Genomic DNA, 18,955 nt, shown 5'->3' on the forward strand with positions numbered 1-18,955 from the left:
GGGTTGGCAGGTGTTGGCCTGGCTGCACGCGCCGTTGATCATGCACCTGCTGTCGGGAGCACTCTGTGTGTGCGCACCACTTGCTTTAAATAAAATTATTACTGAACGTAAAGTGAAAAAACATGGCAGCTTCCATGAGAAAGCAGGAGGAAAATTAAGTTTAGGTTCAGACTTCGCAAGTGTAGAATTCCCCATGTGCTGTTATCACTGTCCCTGACCCTTCCCGCTCTTATTTTATCATTTCTCTACCTTGTTCAGGTTTTTTTTTCCTTTACCATTTTTTGGTCTCTGACTAGTGTCCCTTTTTTGTTTAGTTTGACCTTGTACTCTGATGACAAGTCTGCTTTCCCTGCCAAACTAATCAATAAGCTAAACAGACAGAAGATGAGTATTTAGAAAACGCCAAGTCCAACTCAAACACAGATAGGTTATCAGCCTGGCCCAGAGCAGACTTCTAAGCAAATATTTCATTAACATTTTTTTCGTGGCAACTTGAACGTAACAAACAAACATAAAAAAAGGTGAAAAAATAAAACAGAGAGGATCATAGCGAAGGTGGAGGTTTGGAGTCACAAGGATTATCGGTTGTGTTATTACAGCCGAGTGAAGGACTGTAGCGGTTAGTTCCTCAGAAGCCGCTGTTAATGGTAAGTTGACGTCTTGTCACCTGTGAATCTCAATGGCCAGTAGTACCAAGGGCTCACTGTCAGCAAAAACTAACAAAAATACTCAGGAAGACCCTTTCATTAACAATAACACTATAACCACGACTGATGCCACTTACACTACAAGTGGGAATGGGGATAATATCTCCACCAAACCACACCTTTTCCTTAAAGGGAATGGGATAATCCAAAATGAACTGGCATCATACTGCGGTTGACAAGCAGTCTCCATACAGGATCAACGACCTTTAAGGTGCCATCCCCTATCGCTCGGCTATACATTAGAGCTTTATCATTCGGGCAAACCCTTTCTTTAGGGGAACAACAGAGAGGGGAGAGGTCCGTGTCTTCCTTACTCCATAGCAGTTTTTCTCAAACCTATCCTTGTGAATCCCCAACGGTGCATGTTTTGCAGGCAACCTCCCCTATGCACATGTGGGGTAATTAGTGTCTCAGCTACATGGAATCCACCTAGCTGAGATACTAAGGGCTCTTTCACACTACAGGCAGTGGTAAAAAGGCTAAAACGCTGCATTTTGGCTGCAGGCGTTTTCAAGGCGTTTAATGCCAACACATTACTATCAATTGTAAAGAGAAATGCCGCGGTCAGCCCTAAAAAAGCTCCTGGGAGCGTTGAAATGCAATGCTCCAAAATGCCAAGTTAGATGTGAAAGGTAAAATGAAAGTCTATGGACTTTCATTTTACCTTAGAAAACGCCAACTTCCGCTGTGGCGTTAAAACGCCGAAAAAGTCCTCTGGTGTGAAAGGGTCCTCCTAATTACCCCACTCGTGCATAGGTGAGGTTGCCTGCAAAACATGCACCACAATAAAGATAGACCAGGATACTGGAGAACTACAAGGCCCTGCAAATGACTGCGTGGACTGTGGGCTGTATGCAGTGTGTCACCCACACAGAGAGATATCCTATAGTAAGTTCAATCACAAATACAGTTGGAAGATATGCACTGCTAATGATACTGTGCTGGCAGAACTGCAAGCCCCAGCTGTGACTGACTGTGGGCTGGGCTGTATGGAGCGTGTCACACAGATATGCTATAAACACATGTGAGTCCCGGGCCGTCCTCCCACCGTCTGCCATTCAGCCGTGATCAGCCCTGGTAATAGGATGAGTTGGGTCCAGTCTTGGTCTTCTGTGCATGTGCGTGACCTCCCGTGCATGTGTAGTAGACCCAGACTGATGTAACTGAACCTATTACCGGGACTAATCGCGGCTGTAAGGCAGACCGCGGCTGTAAAAGGAATATCAAATATTCCTTTTACAGCAGCTCTGGTTTCCTTTAAGTAAGGGGTGTGCCAGCATACACAGACTAGCAGCAGGCAAGCTCTGTGCTCCACGAGTCAGGCAAAAGCAACAGAGCAGAGGGGGAGACTGAAAATCAGCTGAGTGTAGAGCTGATGCTGCCCTCTACAGTCTGCTGCCCTGAATCACATGATTCAGTCTGCTTCATGGTAGGACTGTCCCTGCCTCTGAGGGACATTTAGTGAAATGAATGACAATGCTCAATGTACCCTGTGACGTTCAAGGGAAAATGGGCCAGCTCTGTAAAATGCATAACAAAATGAAAAACAACACTATTGATATTGTACTAGTCTTCTACAGCTTCAGAAAAATTCCACTGGTTTCCTGTAAAAATAAACTTAAAAGATGATTTCATTACAATCTCAAGTCCAGGAACAAGAGAAAAAACCCCCCAAAAACCTTTGGTATGAGAGGCACAGCGATAGGCTGTTTCCTGTTCCCTGAATGCAAGTTCTGCTGAACATTACAACGAGGCATGTGCTGTAGGTTCATGGACACACTGTAATCTGCCATTGTTTACTCATTGCATTAAATCGCAGTCAGGTGATCTTTACCCAGTAAGCTGCACACTGAGAAATTTCCCAGTCCTTGATCGTTCGGATAAGTCAGTTTTCTCGCTTTTGGGACGTCACAAATTCCAGAATTTTTTTTTCCATTTACCTTCCCCCCCATGGTGGCTTGCGAATACCACTTGTGTTTACATTCGTTAGGAAATACCTGCGTTAGGACTCTTTCAGATGGACAGCCAACAGAAAGGTGAATTCACCGCCTGTCAGCCGATCTCCTGCATCGGCCGGGCACTTGGAGTCACATAGGAGCGGGGGCACGGCGGTGCTCAGACGCGACATGTCACGGTTGTCTGCCGCTGGATAACGCCACCACGTGAACACACAACAAACAAACATTCTACAGTGATGCACCTTGCCAGCGTTAAAGCTGTCACCCCATGTTATACCATTCACACAGTCCCTCTTTGGGACCAACATAGGTGTAGCTAGGGTTTTCAGTGCCTGGGGACAAAGACAGTTTTTGCGCCCCCTCTGGTTAAAACGGCTGTTGCCACACATCAGAATGTGGTCCAGGGTGGAGTCAAATACACAAATGCTGTTTAGATGTGCCCCCTTCTTCCCTATAGATAGCCATATGTCATGTGACCACCTTTAAATAGCCAGATATGTCCCCCTATAGATAGCCTGCTGTGCCCCACTTTATCTGCTGCTGTAAATGCTTCTGTACACCTCTGCAGAGGGAGGGAGAGAAGCGGGGGCACTTTGGGCAGCCAGCGAACCGCCTCTCATGCATGGGGGGAAGTGCAGCAGCAATGCTGAGCGCCCCCCTACAGTGCTGCGCCTGGGGACATATGACCCCCTTGCCCCTCCCCAGCTACGCCTCTGGGAAACAAATCTCTCTGTCTCTCTTTCTTCCGTATTTGTCCCTCTTTCAGTGCTGATGTACCGATCTGTGTTAATATACATATTTTCTACTGAAACCTGTTTAACTGACTCTAAACTTAAAGAGACACTGAAGCGAAAAAAAATGATGATATTATGATTTGTATGTGTAGTACAGCTAAGAAATAAAACATTAAGATCAGATACATCAGTCTAATTGTTTCCAGTACAGGAAGAGTTGAGAATCTCCAGTTGTTATCTCTATGCGAACAAGCCATTAAGCTCTCCGACTAAGTTAGTCATGGAGAGGGCTGTTGTCTGACTTTTATTATCTCAACTGTAAGTGAACTGTTTACTTTTTCTCTGCTAGAGGAGAGGTCATTAGTTCACAGACTGCTCTGAAAGAATCATTTTGAATGCTGAGTGTTGTGTAATCTGCACATATTATATAATAATGCAATGTTAGAAAAAACACTATATACCTGAAAATAAAAGTATGAGAATATTTTCTTTGCTGCTAATCTTCTAGTAATTATTCATAGTACACAACCAATTCATTATATCATTTTTTTTTTCGCTTCAGTGTCTCTTTAACTCCCATCAATTAAAACTACACATTTCTCATTTTCAAATGTTAAAATGAAGAACAAATGATGATACACAGGACAAGTGTGGTTTGTATGATAAAACTACATCTTTTCATTCTAAATTCTTTGTGATATGCTCGGTGTGGTGGGGGCGGGGTTAGAGGTGTGGTCAGGGCTTGTCTTAAAGTGTCCCTCTTTCTTGTCTCAAAAAGTTGGGAGGTATGCATTTAAGACAGAAAGGTAAGAAAGAGAGTAAAGAAGATTAAAGAAGTGGCAAACAATGACTAAATAATGTATAAAGTAATTAAATAAAAAATAAGTAATATTATTCATTAAGTTATATTCAGTAAAGTTCTTCTTTAAAGCGGAATTGCCACCCTAAAAATCAAATTTCAGCAGCAACTGGTCTGAGTGTATTAAGTGATAAAGGTAAAGAAGCGAGTGAGGACTTGCTCGCTCAGCGCTTGTATTCTCTGCTGAGGGGGCGCGGCTGACTGGCACTGTGGGTGGTCATGTGGAGCCGCCCACATGAAGTATAAGAGAGCGCACGGAGAGAGGGCGGACACGAGCGGGGCTGTAATCCTGCGCAGCTCCGGCTATGAGAGCTGCGCAGGAGATCATTTTTAAACGGCGATTCTCATAAGGCGACCCTGGGGAGGGTCGGGACCTGTAATGAAGACTGGATTAGGCTCATAAAGCACCTGATAATGACAGGGAAGGTGCTGTTCGTCTGCCCTGAGGTCTGCTTTTGCAATGAGGTAATTAACTTTTTTTATGAAATTCGCCTCGTAAGTCCTTTAAGAATTCCTCATTCAGTATCTGAAGGCCACAACTGGATATGAAGCTAGTCCTCTTGCCAGATGTCTCTATAAGTCACCATCAATCTGCATTGCACGGTACACGGTAGTATTGCGTGTGGGTAATAATGGCTGCTCTGTGGCTGTAATCTTAAGGACCACAGGCTTTACTGCCCCCCCCCCCCCCCCCTCTAGTGATCAGGCTATTTTTTACCAATTAAATTAGGTCACTGCAGCTTTGAGGGCTCGCTGCAGGGCCATACAACTCATCACACAATTGATTCCCCCCTCCCCTTTTCTGCCCACCAACAGAGCTTTCTGTTGGTGGGGTCTGGTCCCCGCCAGCATGTTTTTTTTAATCTATGTTTATTTTTTGAATAAATGGCACTTTATTTTATAGTAGGACCGCCCTCCCTCCCCCCACCAGCCAATCACTGCGATCGACTGTCATAGGCATCAGGCTATGACAGCCGACCACTTCTGAGCCTCAGGAGGGGACAGCCGTGTCACATGGCTGTCCCCAGTACAGCGCTGTCGCAGATCGCATCGCTGTACAGAGTAAATAGACGCCGGGGACGGTTAGGTTTAGGTGTCAGAAAAGGAGTTTGTGCAGGAGGCAGGAGGGCGGTTAGGGTTAAGTACCACCAAGGGAGCGGGGTCTTAGGGGTAGGCACCATAAAGCGGGGTCTTAGGGGTAGGCACCATCAAGCGGGGTCTTAGGGGTAGGCACCATAAAGCGGGGTCTTAGGGTTAGGCACCATCAAGCGGGGTCTTAGGGTTAGGCACCCTCAAGCGGGGTCTAAGGGTTAGGCAACCTCAAGCGGGGTCTTAGGGGTAAACACCATAAAGCGGGGTCTTAGGGGTAGGCACCATAAAGCGGGGTCTTAGGGTTAGGCACCACCGGGGAGGGGTTAGGGTTAGGCACCATAAAGTGGGGTCTTAGGGGTAGGCACCATAAAGCGGGGTCTTAGGGTTAGGCACCACCGGGGAGGGGTTAGGGTTAGGCACCATCAAGCGGGGTCTTAGGGGTAGGCACCATAAAGCGGGGTCTTAGGGGTAGGCACCATCAAGCGGGGTCTTAGGGGTAGGCACCATAAAGCGGGGTCTTAGGGATAGGCACCACCGGGGAGGGGTTAGGGTTAGGCACCATAAAGCGGGGTCTTAGGGGTAGGCACCATAAAGCGGGGTCTTAGGGTTAGGCACCACCGGGGAGGGGTTAGGGTTAGGCACCATCAAGCGGGGTCTTAGGGGTAGGCACCATAAAGCGGGGTCTTAGGGGTAGGCACCATCAAGTGGGGTCTTAGGGGTAGGCACCATAAAGCGGGGTCTTAGGGTTAGGCACCACCGGAGAGGGGTTAGGGTTAGGCACCATCAAGCGGGGTCTTAGGGGTAGGCACCATAAAGCGGGGTCTTAGGGTTAGGCACCATAAAGCGGGGTCTTAGGGTTAGGCACCACCGGGGAGGGGTTAGGGTTAGGCATCGGTAGTGGAGGGCTCTATGTGAGAGTATGGTTAGGTATAGCTATAGTAAAAGATTGGTAACAATTACCAATATTTTACAAATTAAAACTAACACTTTAAATAAAAGAGTATTTGTAAATTTACTAATATCCTACTATCGCCACTGCTCCTGTGCCCAAAATTCACATACGCTGTTCAAGGAATTAAGCAATGCAAATATATACAGTACAAAGAAATTGGTCTGTGTATTAGTTGTGTCAGAGATAATTACAATCATGGAATATACCATTGAAACTAAGGGCTGGTTCACACGGACGGCAGGCAGCGTTGGGGCGGCCGGGAAGCCGCATCGTCCTGTGACGTCTCGTTCGGGGGTGGCTGTACGGCGATCGTCGGCATTTCTCATCCCCGCAGGGGGATATGAAGCAGTGGTAGCTAGCCCCTGGACGTCGCATGCGGCTTCTAGGGCCGGCCAAAAGGACGCGTTAAATCGGGATCGGAACGCCGCATTTGCGCAATTGTCGGTAATCGCGCGATGCTAAACGCTCCCATTCACTTGAAAGGAAGCATTTAGCCCACGAGTCCCGAACGGTTGGCAGTAGATGCCGACAAGCGTCCGTGTCAACCAACCCTAAGGTCTTGATTTACAAAAGAGTGGTAACTGTTAGCACGGCCGCGTTCGCGCGCAATTAAACATTTTCACGTGAAATCGTTATCGTTTCCGTGCAAACCGGTAACTATTTCGCGCGAAAATTCGCGTTTGCGCGCAAAAACGATAACAATTTTGCGCGAAAATGTTTAATTGCACGAGAACGCGAAAACGGCCATGCTAACAGTTAGCACTCCTTTGTGAATCAAGCCCCTACTCTTTTCAATATTTGTCATAAGTTCGTCTTTAGGTTCTGTATATCCCCAGTAACTACTACAAGCGTATTGTGCTGTACAAGAACTTTCTAAACTCTCTGTGTCGTTGGCTTTAAATATGTAATGAGTAACAATCGCCATTAATATTTCAGAGGGCAGAATGATGCTGTCACACGGTAGGTAGCAATTGTCATAGAAAATCTCTTACATTCGAGAACCGTGTTCAGCAAACCTGCTGCCCCATCCTGCGGGGCGAGAGTTATTTTTATTGCGGTAGAGCCGTGTGTTGCGGCTGTTCAGCTGCTGTGCAGCTGCCGATCCCCTCCCGTCTCCCGTAATTGTCAAATGTTTTCATTCTACTTTACTCATATTCGATGCAACAGAGTCCAGAGTGGCACAAACACTGTCATATGTGTAATGTCGTTGCAGCTCAGGAATTTATAATGTTATATATTATACAATATCTCACAAAAGTAAGTACACCTCACATTTTATGTAAATATTTTATTACATCATTTCATAGGGTAACACTGAAAATATGGTGAAAAAAGTGCACGTTTAGGTAGTATATGATAATTCCAGATTGGCCGGACAAAGTGGATGCACATGACCTTCTTTAGTCCTCCTCTAGAATCACCTCCTTGCATTCACGTATACAAGATTTCACACGTGCTTCACCCTTCCTCTGGATCCCCGTCCACAGCACATCTGTCACTCTCCAACCTTTGAGATCTTTAAACGTGCCCTCAAAACTCACTTTTTCCAACAAGCGTATGCTCCACCTTAGGCCATTCTCCCTTTGACCCAAGTTGTACTCCTACTAGATTACCTAAAAACACACTGCCACTAGGTATGATAATTGTATGCTACCCCATCTCTTGTTCCCCCCTTTCCTTTAGATTGTAAGCCCACAAGGGCAGGGCTCTCTCCCCCTTTTGTGTCTTGGAATTTCTTACACATTTATTAATTTTGTCCCTGTAATTACCAATTCTGTATTTTGTACCGATTCCGGATTTTGTACCAACTCTGTATTTTGTGTATTGGTGTATATCATTGTATTATTTGTACCCAATATTTATTTCTTACTTTGTACAGCACCAGTTGGCACAGTTGATCACTGGGTGACTGGGATTAATATTCAGGAAAGTGGGTGGAGCCTACAACAGACAATCAAAATTCACTTATAGAATTTCCAGGGGAATATTTAAATTGTTGCCATTCTTACACTTTTAATGGCAGAGCCCTTAAACCTGCTACAGTCGGTCATTGGGTGACTGGGGTCACAGACAGCCAATCAGATTTATTTCATTTCAATGGGAACATTTACATTATTGATGCCAAGGACCCCAAAGCTCACAAACTTGGTCATTGATTGACTGTGTGTCAAGGTTAGAAAAAGTGGGCGGAGCCAACAACAACCTAATACATACCCGGGCAATGCTCATCAGCTAGTAGTATACAAATATACAGTAGAGCAGTAGTGCAACAGGCAGGTTAAATCAGAGACAACCCAAAGAATAGTCATCAATAGCAGCAACTTTAACCGAAGTGTGACCCCGGCTATACATATCTGCCCCCACGTGTAAAACAAACCTATAGAGCAGTGGAATAAAAGGCCCATGGCCCTACTGGGATCACACACCCAGGCCTCTCAGCACACAGAATACAGTCAGTAAAAGCACACGTTGAGGCCCAAGCACTTCAGGCCTAGAGCATTAATGAAGGTATCTTAGATTTAGGAGATAGAAGTGTGAAAGAAACAAGGTAAAGAAGGAAAGGGGGAAGAGAGAAAGAGATAGACACTCGGACCGGGAGGCCTAAAAGCCCAACTCAGCTCCAGCCATATGGACTAGGTTCATGAAGGCATCATGTTTAAAGCGGAATATAACCCTGCATTTCAACTTTGCTCTAAAACATTATTTACAGCATATTATATGCAACCAGCATTTTTTTTTTACTAGACCAGCATTGGAAGGGTTACACACAGAGCTTTAAAGTTCCGTGGATAGAAATGCAGACGCATCCGAAGTTTAGATAGATACATTTCAGTAAACAAAATGTATCAAGTGAGGAATGTTACACACTCTTTGGCTGTCCTCCAGCTCTTGCACAGTCAGAGAGAGTGAATCACATTCCACAGCTGTTACATTTTGTTTTGCTTAAATGTATCTATGTAAGCTTCGGATGCGGCAGCAGTTCTCTCCAGGAACTTTAAAGCGGTGTGTGTAACCCTTCCAATGCTGGTCTAGTAAAAAAAAAAATGCTGGTTGCATATAATATGCTGTAAATAATTTTTTAATTTTTTGTAGAGCAAAGTTGAAATGCAGGGTTATATTCCGCTTTAAAGAGGAGCTGTCAGCCATACTATCTAAGAAAAAAACACATATATAAGTAGATAAATACTTGCTCTACTTACACAACATATGTATTGTAGAGATGGCCCGAACCTCCGATTTTAAGTTCGCAAACCGGGTTCGTGAACTTCCGCAAAAGTTCGGTTTGCACGAACTTTCGCGAACCGCAATAGACTTCAATGGGGAGGCGAACTTTGAAAACTAGAAACACTTATGCTGGCCAGAAAACTGATGGAAAAGATGTTTCAAGGGGTCTAACACCTGGAGGGGGGCATGGCGGAGTGGGATAGACGGCAAAAGTCCCGCGAAAAAATCTGGATTTGACGCAAAGCAGCGTTTTAAGGGCAGAAATCACATTGAATGCTAAATTGCAGGCCTAAAGTGCTTTAAAACATCTTGCATGTGTATACATCAATCAGGGAGTGTAACTAGAGTACTGCTTCACACTGACACACCAAACTCACGGCCATGCTGGACTGGGGCGCACCATGGCGAGAGTGCAGGCCGTGGCGGTTTTCAAGCAAATATGGTCGCCGGGCTGTGGTAGCTCAATGATAGAACAACGGTGACTGTCCAGCTGATCAAATTTGGTCTGTCCACAATGAAGCAACAACCTTATTATCTTGGGTGTGCAACTCCCCCCCCCCCCCCCCCCCCCCCCGCGCGAGACACTCATACAGCCGGCAGTCATTGCTTCATTGTGATTCGCAAGCCCCTTCACCGCGGCAAGGTAATGATCACGAAGGGGAATTGGCACATGTACATGCCTTTTGTGTTGTTGTTGCAGCTGTAGTTCAGCCAGAAAAATTAGGCAGGCATGTACACGACAACCCAGCATGCCCTGCAACTTCCTTTGTGTGTACCAAATTTTGTGTGTACCAAATAACCAGGCAGCACGATGGCTTAGTGGTTAGTGCTCTCGCCTTGCAGCGCTGGGTCCCCAGTTCGAATCCCAGCCAGGTCAACATATGCAAGGAGTTTGTATGTTCTCCCTGTGTCTGCGTGGGTTTCCTCCAGGTACTCTGGTTTCCTCCCAAATCCCAAAAACATACAGATAAGTTAATTGGCTTACCCTAAATTGGTTCTAGACTACAATACATACACTATACAATACATAGGACTATGGTAGGGATTAGATTGTGAGCCCCTCAGAGGGACAGTTAAGTGACAAGACAATATACTCTGTACAGCGCTGCGGAAGATGTCGGCGCTATATAAATACTAAATAATAATAATAAAAGAAGAGTCAGGTAAACTGGGGAATGATCATTTATCAACAAGAGAAGTAATAGTGATTTTAGCTTTTGGATTGCCTGGTTAGCATCCCTATTACTTGTTTATCAGATAAAAATAAAGAATTGATTTTTGATTTTATGCCCGACAGTTACACTTTAAAGTGGATGCCAGAGGAATGAATGGTGGCTAGCAAAAAGTGATCAAACTATCGGATAGAAAGCAAGCAAGGATTTATAGTGGTCAGGAACTCCAACCAGGACAGCCATGTGCGTGAGCATTGCTCTGCTCTTCATACTTATATAAGGGGTCAGTAAGGGATTCCATAGTATGTATACATTTAAACTCACAAACCCATTCCACAATCATTGGCGCTTGAGTAGACTTCCAATGTCTGGCAATCAATATGCTAGCAGGGTGAATGCGACGTTTCATAAGAGAGCGCTTGAATTCTTGAAAACTTTTTATGCACCATTATGGCATACTCCTAATAAATAAATATATGTGCCGTGGGCAAGGCCGGCCCTAGACATTTTGCCGCCTGAGGCAAACTTAGAAAAAATCGACGCCCCCCCCCCCCCTCCTCCTCAAGCCGTGGGTGGGGGGCCGCCGAGCTGGAGGGGGTAGCAGGCAGGAAGGGGGTATTGGGCAAAGCGGGTCAGACCCCCCCTCCCTTGCCTGGCTCCCCCTCCAGCTTTAAAAAGTAAGCTACTAGTAAGTAGCCGCTACTAATAAGAGGCAGCGGCCGGGGGTCATTCAACTCTTCCGCGTTCCAGCGTGCGTTCCATTGTCGTCACTTCCTGCAACGCCGCCCACTGTATTGTAAGTGGACGGCATTGCAGGAAGTGACGACAGTCACAGTCTAACAAGCAACTTCTTGATATACAAGCAAGAAACGTATACATGTGTCACATCACCCCAAGTGGTGGGCCGAAATTTCACATATGCGAAATTTTGCATCAAAACTCGCAATTTCTGAGAAAATCATAATTAATTTGGTATGTAATCGTAATATTTCATAATTTCGCATAATTTTTGGCTAAATCTTTGTGAAATCTCGCATAATTTTGTGCCGACTAGCGGTTAATAGCAAAGCACCCTTACATGTTATTGCTACCAAAATTGCTACATATGTTAACCCTCCTGGCGGTATAAAAAATACGCCAGGAGGCAGCGCGGCAGTTTTTTTAAAAAAAAAATTTTTCTATATCATGTAGCGGCATCCCCCCGCCCTCCTCGATCGCCTTCGGCGATCTCCGATCAGGAAATCCCGTTCAAAGAACGGGATTTCCTGGAGGGCTTCCCCCGTCGCCATGGCGACGGGCGGGATGACGTCACCGACGTCACTGACGTCGGGTCGTCATTGGGAGTCCCGGGCCACCCCTCGGCGCTGCCTAGCACTGATTGGCCAGGCAGCGCACGGGGTCTGGGGGGGGGGCCGCGCGCCGCACTGTATAGCGGCGATCGGGCGCGCGGCGGCGGCGATCGGGGTGCTGGCGCAGCTAGCAAAGTGCTAGCTGCGTCCAGCAAAAAAAAAATTAAACAAATCGGCCCAGCAGGGCCTGAGCGGCACCCTCCGGCGGCTTACCCCGAACTACGTTCGGGGTTACCGCCAAGAAGGTTAAGGAGCATAGTGAGTACAAGTAAAAAATGAATTTTTCAAAAAGACCTTGTTTTTGAAAAAATCGGTTTTAAGAATGCAAAGACAAATGATATTTAAACTGTCATTTTTTCTTAGTTTAAAAAACATTTTTTCTTTACATTTTTAAAATCGATTTTCTCAAAAACTACAAGGCCTTTTTGGGAAATTCTTTTTTTTTGGCTTGTACCCACTATTCTCCTTAAAGAGGAACTCCAGCCTAAACAAACATACTGTCATTAAGTTACATTAGTTATGTTAATTAAAATACAGTGGTGTGAAAAACTATTTGCCCCCTTCCTGATTTCTTATTCTTTTGCATGTTTGTCACACTTAAATGTTTCTGCTCATCAAAAACCGTTAACTATTAGTCAAAGATAACATAATTGAACACAGCGTCTTAGTTCGAAAAGTACGGTAATTTGTTATAAGACGCTCCTGACCATAAGACGCACCTAGGTTTAGGCCTCTTTCCCAGTGGGACGCTGCGTTTGATGCATCGTCAAAGTAGCACAACGTGCCCCTAACGCAACGCATGTAGGTTATGAAGTTGGACGTTATTTTAAACTGCGTTATGTGTCTCTTGGTGCACCGTTTTCGTTGCATACTGATGGAACGAAAACGGCGCATGCGTTACATTTAAAAAAAAAAAAAACATTACTGAGCATGTGCAAACAGTCCAACGCAGCTAATAACACTTATAACGCACAGCATTCAGCACTTTCTAAATATTGCTACACGTTACACACAACGCAACGTGAGCACTGTGAATGTCGCTCATACTTTGTGTTGCTGTGCGTTAGTCTGCGTTATAACTTTTTATAACATACGACTTTAACGTCGCACTTTGAAAGCCGCCTTAGAGGACAAAAACCAGGGGAAAAATATATACTAAACCTGGTGCATTCATGGTGAAGGGGCATCTTGTGCATTATCCCCCTTTGCACCTCCATGCTTCCTTGTACCTCTTGTGTCTCCCTGTTCTCTGTCCCCCTTGTGTCCTCCTGTGTCCCCCATTTGTCCGCTTGACCCTTTTTGTCCCCCTCGTGTCCTCCTCTACATCCTTTTGTGTCCCCGTTTCCTTCTCTGCATGGGCACAGTACAGGGAGCCCCCGACATTGCGGCGGGATGGGGGCTCGTATTGGTAGGCGTTCACAAGTCAGGTATTTGGACTATAAGACGCGGTGACTTTTTCCCCCACTTTTGGGGGAGAAAAAGTGAGTCTAATAGTCCAAAAAATACAATATGCTTGCAAACCGAGTTTTCACTGTAATAGAGTCATGCTTTTGTTGGTGTTGTTGTTTTTGTTTAATTTGTTTTTGATGATTTATTTCTATATTTTGTTATAAATCAGTATTTTTTCACACAAAATGAACAATGCAGTGATGATGATTTTGACAACAGTACATCAGTACAAAACCAGCCCTAAAGCTCTCTGCAATCCTGTAATAGGCTCACCCGTTTCTTGGAAGTATTGACCTGAATAAGTGTTTTTACCTTGACTTTGGTGAGCTTCTGATCTCAGTTCCTCAGAAGCCGCGATGGGCATTGTTTTTCTTCAATATTAAAACAGAGTCCCTTTTTCTGGAGTTCCTAGTTTATATTTTCAAATAAGATCTTCTCTTAAGACTTGAGTTCCTTTGATCAAATATTTATCAAAGGAGTTACTTAAGGCAACTTTCTGTGTTTCGAGTCCCTCTGCCCAGCTGTTGTATTAGGAATGACCCTTCGTGCTCAAAAGTAACAGACCTTATTATAGCCACAGATGCTTCTTTTCTTCTGATGTACAGAACAAGGAAGGCAACTGAATGGCAAGGAAGACTCATAGTTTGCAGGTTTGTAGGGCCAGAGTCCTATTCTCCTCCCGTGTCATACTCAGGGCTGGATTTGTACTCTTTATCACCCAAGGCCACTGTCACCAGCCGCCCCCCTTCAGTATAGGTAGCGAGATGAACCCTCCCCCCTTCCCTCCAGTATAGGTAGCCAGATGACCCCTCCCCTCTTCCCTCTGTTATAGGTAGCCAGATGACCGGCCCTTCCCTTTAGTGTAGGTAGCCTGATGAGCCCCCCAGTATAGGTAGCCAGATGACCCCTCCCCCTTCCCTCCAGTATAAGTAGCCATATGGTCCCTCCTCCTTCCCTCCAGTATAGGTAGCCAGATGGCCCATCCCCCTTATCTCTAGTATAGGTAGCCTGATGACCCCTCCCCCCTTTCCCTTCAGTATAGGTAGCCAGATGACTCCCTTAATCCCTCCTCCCCCTCTTCAGTATAAGTAGCCAGCTCACCTTCATACCGCAGCAGCCATCTGTGTTACTCATTTCTCTGCTCTTCTCCAGTGCAGAAGCTTCCTCTTCCTTTCCGTCTCCAATGCTGTAATCAAATATAACAATTACCGACTCTCGTGTTGCATACAATTACTTCTCCAATGCTGCCCAAGTCCATAGCCGCTGGCCACAATGCAAATGTGCACAGAGAGCAAGGTGGCCGCTGCACAGGCGGCCAGCAGAAGAGTACCGCAGTCAGGTGCTCACCTGATCTCCCTGCGTTGCAGCATTTGCAAGCTTGCACCAGTTTAGCCTGCTGCTTTGGTGCCCTTGGCCATGGCCTAGGCGGTCTTGCCATAAATACGGCCCTGGTCATACTTTGTTTGTTATGTCTGTAGGTTTGTCGTTTGTACTTGTTATTACTTAGTGCTGTATAGTGGCCCTGTGCTGAATGAGGGCCCATTTTGGGCGCACATTTAGGATAGACGCCTCTAGAATTTAGAAAGGGTATTGCTAATAGTTAAAGCAAACCTGAAGCGAAAGAAAAAGTATACTATAATGACTTGTATGTGTAGTACAGATAATTCATAGAACATTAGTAGCAAAGAAAATAGTCTACTATTTTTATTTTCAGTTATATAGCTTTTTTTTTATAACATTACATCATTCTGTCACAGTTGTAGTTTTAAAAGAAAACACTAACTTTTAAGCTATAAAACAAAGCAGAAATAATGACCCTTAGCAGTCTCTTACTGTTTCTTGGCTGCTTAAGTGATTCAGAAAACAGGACTGTATTGCACCCAAGTTTGGTCGCGAGCTCAGAGAAGCTCTTTTGCATAGATAACATCTGAAGTTTTTTAAATCTTCCTGTACTGGAAACAATATGAGACTCTTTTCTTTGCTACTAATGTTCTATTTCTTAGCTGTACTACACATACAATTCCTTTATCTCATATGTTTATTTTTGCTTCAGATTTGCTTTAAAGTGAATCAGAGAAGACACGCGTCCTAGTGGCTGCAGCTCTGGCGCTTTGAGTCCGCCAGGAGAAAAGCGCGATATAAATGTTCTGTGTTTGTTTGTTGTTTGTCACGTATTTTACCATATATATCAGTGGGAACATTAGAGAAAACACCTACCCTGCTCTCTCCTTCATCCTTCACTGCTCAGCCTGCTTCTAATCAGCCCAGATAAAATCCCAGACTGAACATTCAGTCTGGCTTTTCTCAGGAATCATTATAGCTGAGTCATTATAGCAGAGCCACAAGGGGGCAGGCTTGGGCTTGAAAAGACATCAGAGAAGACAGACTCAGCTATAAAATGATTCCTGAGCAAAGCCAGATTGAATGTCCAGTCGGGGATTTTATCAGGGCTGATTAGAAGCAGGCTGAGCAGTGAAGGATGAAGCAGAGAGCAGGGGAGGTGTTTTCTCTAATGTTCCCACTTATATATATGGTAAAATACATGAGGAAGCTTTGTCTCTGGTTCCCTTTAAAGGGAACCTGAAGCGAGTAAAATAATTTAAAATAAACACATGACGTAGCTGCAAATTAATATTACATGCTTACCTCACCGTCCGTTCCTCTCAGAAGCTCACCATTTTCATCTTACAGTGATCCCTTCCAGTTCTGACAATATTTTGTCAAAACTGAAATATACCAGTTGCTGTCAGTTATACATCAGCAGCTGTCAGTTACAACTGAATGTGCAAGGCAATGTCCATGTTTCCCTATGGCTCAAGTGGGCGATATTACAGTGTAACAGTGTGCTGACCAGGAAGCTGTTAGGGGGTAATAGCCATTTTTTAAATGGAGGACAGAGGAATCAATTGATCACAGTGGACTAATGGGATGCAGGAGAGGACAAAGAGATTGAGTAGTAGACTACACAGGAGGTAAGTATGACCTGTGTATGGTTATTTTGACTTTTTATTTTCAGTTTAGGTTCTCTTTAATGCCCATACCCACGGCAAGATTTGGTCTGTCATTTTGACAGATAATTGTTTGTTCTGTGCAACATCACATAACTATCGTTTAACAATAATTAATTAAACAACGGTTATGAAAGAACCGTCATGCTTGTTTATTTTAAACAACCGGTTAAATATCCGCTAAAGTCATTGGACTTTAAAGAAAAAAATTGTTTCATTTGAACGATAATTTGCATACATCTTGTATATCGTGCCGCTTCCGGTGTTCGTCGGTGGAGTTCCATGATCTGGTTGTTCCGTGGGTACATACTGAGCTTTTGAATAACTGAATTTTTCTGTAAACCAAAATTCTAGTATTTGCTTCCCTTTCTCCTAAAATGAACCCTCCTCCCAAAGAAAATCTGTACACCTAATAGTAACATTCCTCCCCACCAGCTAAGCATGAGAAAATGCCTGTTTACATTTCTGTACATTAGCCCTCCTTTCTCTAGAATACCTGTATCTAAACGCCTAAAGGTGGGCATACACTTATCAATGTTTCCTGTCAATATCCTGCAGATTTCATCACTGAATATGCTAGAAATCGATGCCTCAAAGGAAATCGGTCGAATTGGTCGAACGGAGCAGAAGTAAGATATCGCTCAATCAGCGTTGGCTCAGGAGCACGGCGGTAGCAGTGGTGTTGGCAGCAGAGCTTACACTTACCTATCCACATGTGCATGTCTTCTCTCCATCTCCACTGAGTGCTCTTCACTGTCACTTCTCTCCTGGGGTGCCTGTCGAACCTGATAAATGCTAGCGGCCTCTAGTGGTGATGTAAGGTACATGCCACTGTGCCTCTAGCGTTTGGCCTCCAGTGTTTATCACGTGACACGTTGATCACATGCTCCACTACAAAATGTCCCTAGGAGACCCAATCATCTGCAAACCCCACGCCTATTTCGGCGTCAGCAAACCAGTCTCCATTACACCAATTTTAACAATTGTCGTCACCAAGTTGCTTTCACATGAAACATCGACAGCCATCCTTGTCATCAAGGCAATGACACAAAATCATATTTTCGGGGGTGTAGCCGGAAACCATGAGGCCTGATAGATACATTTTGGTTGGGGGCCCCCACAAAAAATAAGGCACTTTTGTGCTCTTCCACAAACAAAAGTTTTGAGGATCCAGAGGTGCCTCCGAAGGTTAGACAACCTCGCAGTATTGGTAGCCAGAGGTACCCCCAGTATTAGGCAGCACTCCCAGTATAGTAGCAAGAAGTGCTACCCACTAAAGGCATCCAAAAGTACCCCCAGTATTAGATAGCTCCCCAGTATAGATAGTCAGAGGGGCCTCCAGTAATAAATAGCCCCCCAGTATAAATAGCCAGAGGGGCCCCCAGTAATAAATAGCCCACAGTATAAATAGCCAGAGGGGCCCCCAGTATTAGTTAGCTCCCCAGTATGGATAGTCAGAGGGACCTCCAGTAATAAATAGTCCAATGGTATAAGTAGCCAGAGGAACCCTAGTATTATGTAGCCCCTCAGTATGGGTAGCCAGAGGGGCCCCCCAGTATTAGTTAGCTCCCCAGTATGGATAGTCAGAGGGGCCTCCAGTTATAAATAGCCTGCCAGTATGAATAGCCAGAGGGGCCCCCAGTATTAGTTAGCCCCCCAGTATGAATAGTCAGAGGGACTCCAGTAATAAATAGTCCAATGGTATAAGTAGCCAGAGGGCCCCTAGTATTAGGTAGCCTCCCAGTATGGGCAGTCAGAAGGTCTTCCATTAATAGTCCTCCAGTATAGGTAGCCAAAGGGGACCCCATTATTAGGTTGCCCCCAGTATAGATGACTTCTCTCCTTTGCTCTGCTTGCATTACTCTGCACCTCAGGGGGCCAACTGAGGACCCCATTATTGCTGCGGCAGGGGCATAACTAGAAATCACTGGGCCCCCCTACGAAACTTTGGATGGGGCCCCCTCCCGTCAGCAGAACAGCGCTGTACACAAGTCCCTGCTGAACACTGAATAGGGACTGTCTACAAATCTTTGTCTGCAAAACTTCGTACGATTCTTTATCAGTGGCTGAGCAGATGCAGTCATTAGAACAATTGTGCACGAGAGCAGAAAGTTTTTTCTCTCCTTGCTCTTAGTTGTTAGTCTCTCAGGGCGGGGGCCCCTGTGGCTTCTGGGCCCCCTGCGGCTGGATCCCTTGCAGGGTCTATTGTTACGCCCCTGGCTGCCGGCCATTCCCACTAGACCCGCCCTTGGCTATGGGCCCCATAGCAGTTACCATGGATGCTACTGGTGATACCTACACCACTGCATATTGTGCCACAGTAAAGGTAAGCTACGATAAGATAAATATTGACTCTGGGCTTCAGCGAGGGATCCGTGACCTGCGATTTCATGCAAAGGCGATTTCTGCCACCAAAGGAAAAAACAAAAGAAAAACAAACAAACACAAAA

The 18,955-nt window shown here is 45.2% G+C and overlaps 1 long non-coding RNA gene across 1 annotated transcript in view; it reads left to right on the forward strand.

Moving 5' to 3' along the window:
• The first annotated feature begins 575 nt into the window (after positions 1 to 575).
• LOC137504483 (uncharacterized) overlaps positions 576 to 18,955 on the forward strand; it is a 180,294-nt gene continuing 161,914 nt past the window's right edge. Inside the window, exon 1 of the long non-coding RNA XR_011019490.1 lies at positions 576 to 647. This is a non-coding gene — a long non-coding RNA (uncharacterized lncRNA). The remainder of the gene's footprint in view (positions 648 to 18,955) is intronic.

This window comes from Hyperolius riggenbachi, chromosome 4 (genome assembly GCF_040937935.1).
Source record: "Hyperolius riggenbachi isolate aHypRig1 chromosome 4, aHypRig1.pri, whole genome shotgun sequence".
NCBI classification, from domain to species: Eukaryota; Metazoa; Chordata; class Amphibia; order Anura; family Hyperoliidae; genus Hyperolius; species Hyperolius riggenbachi.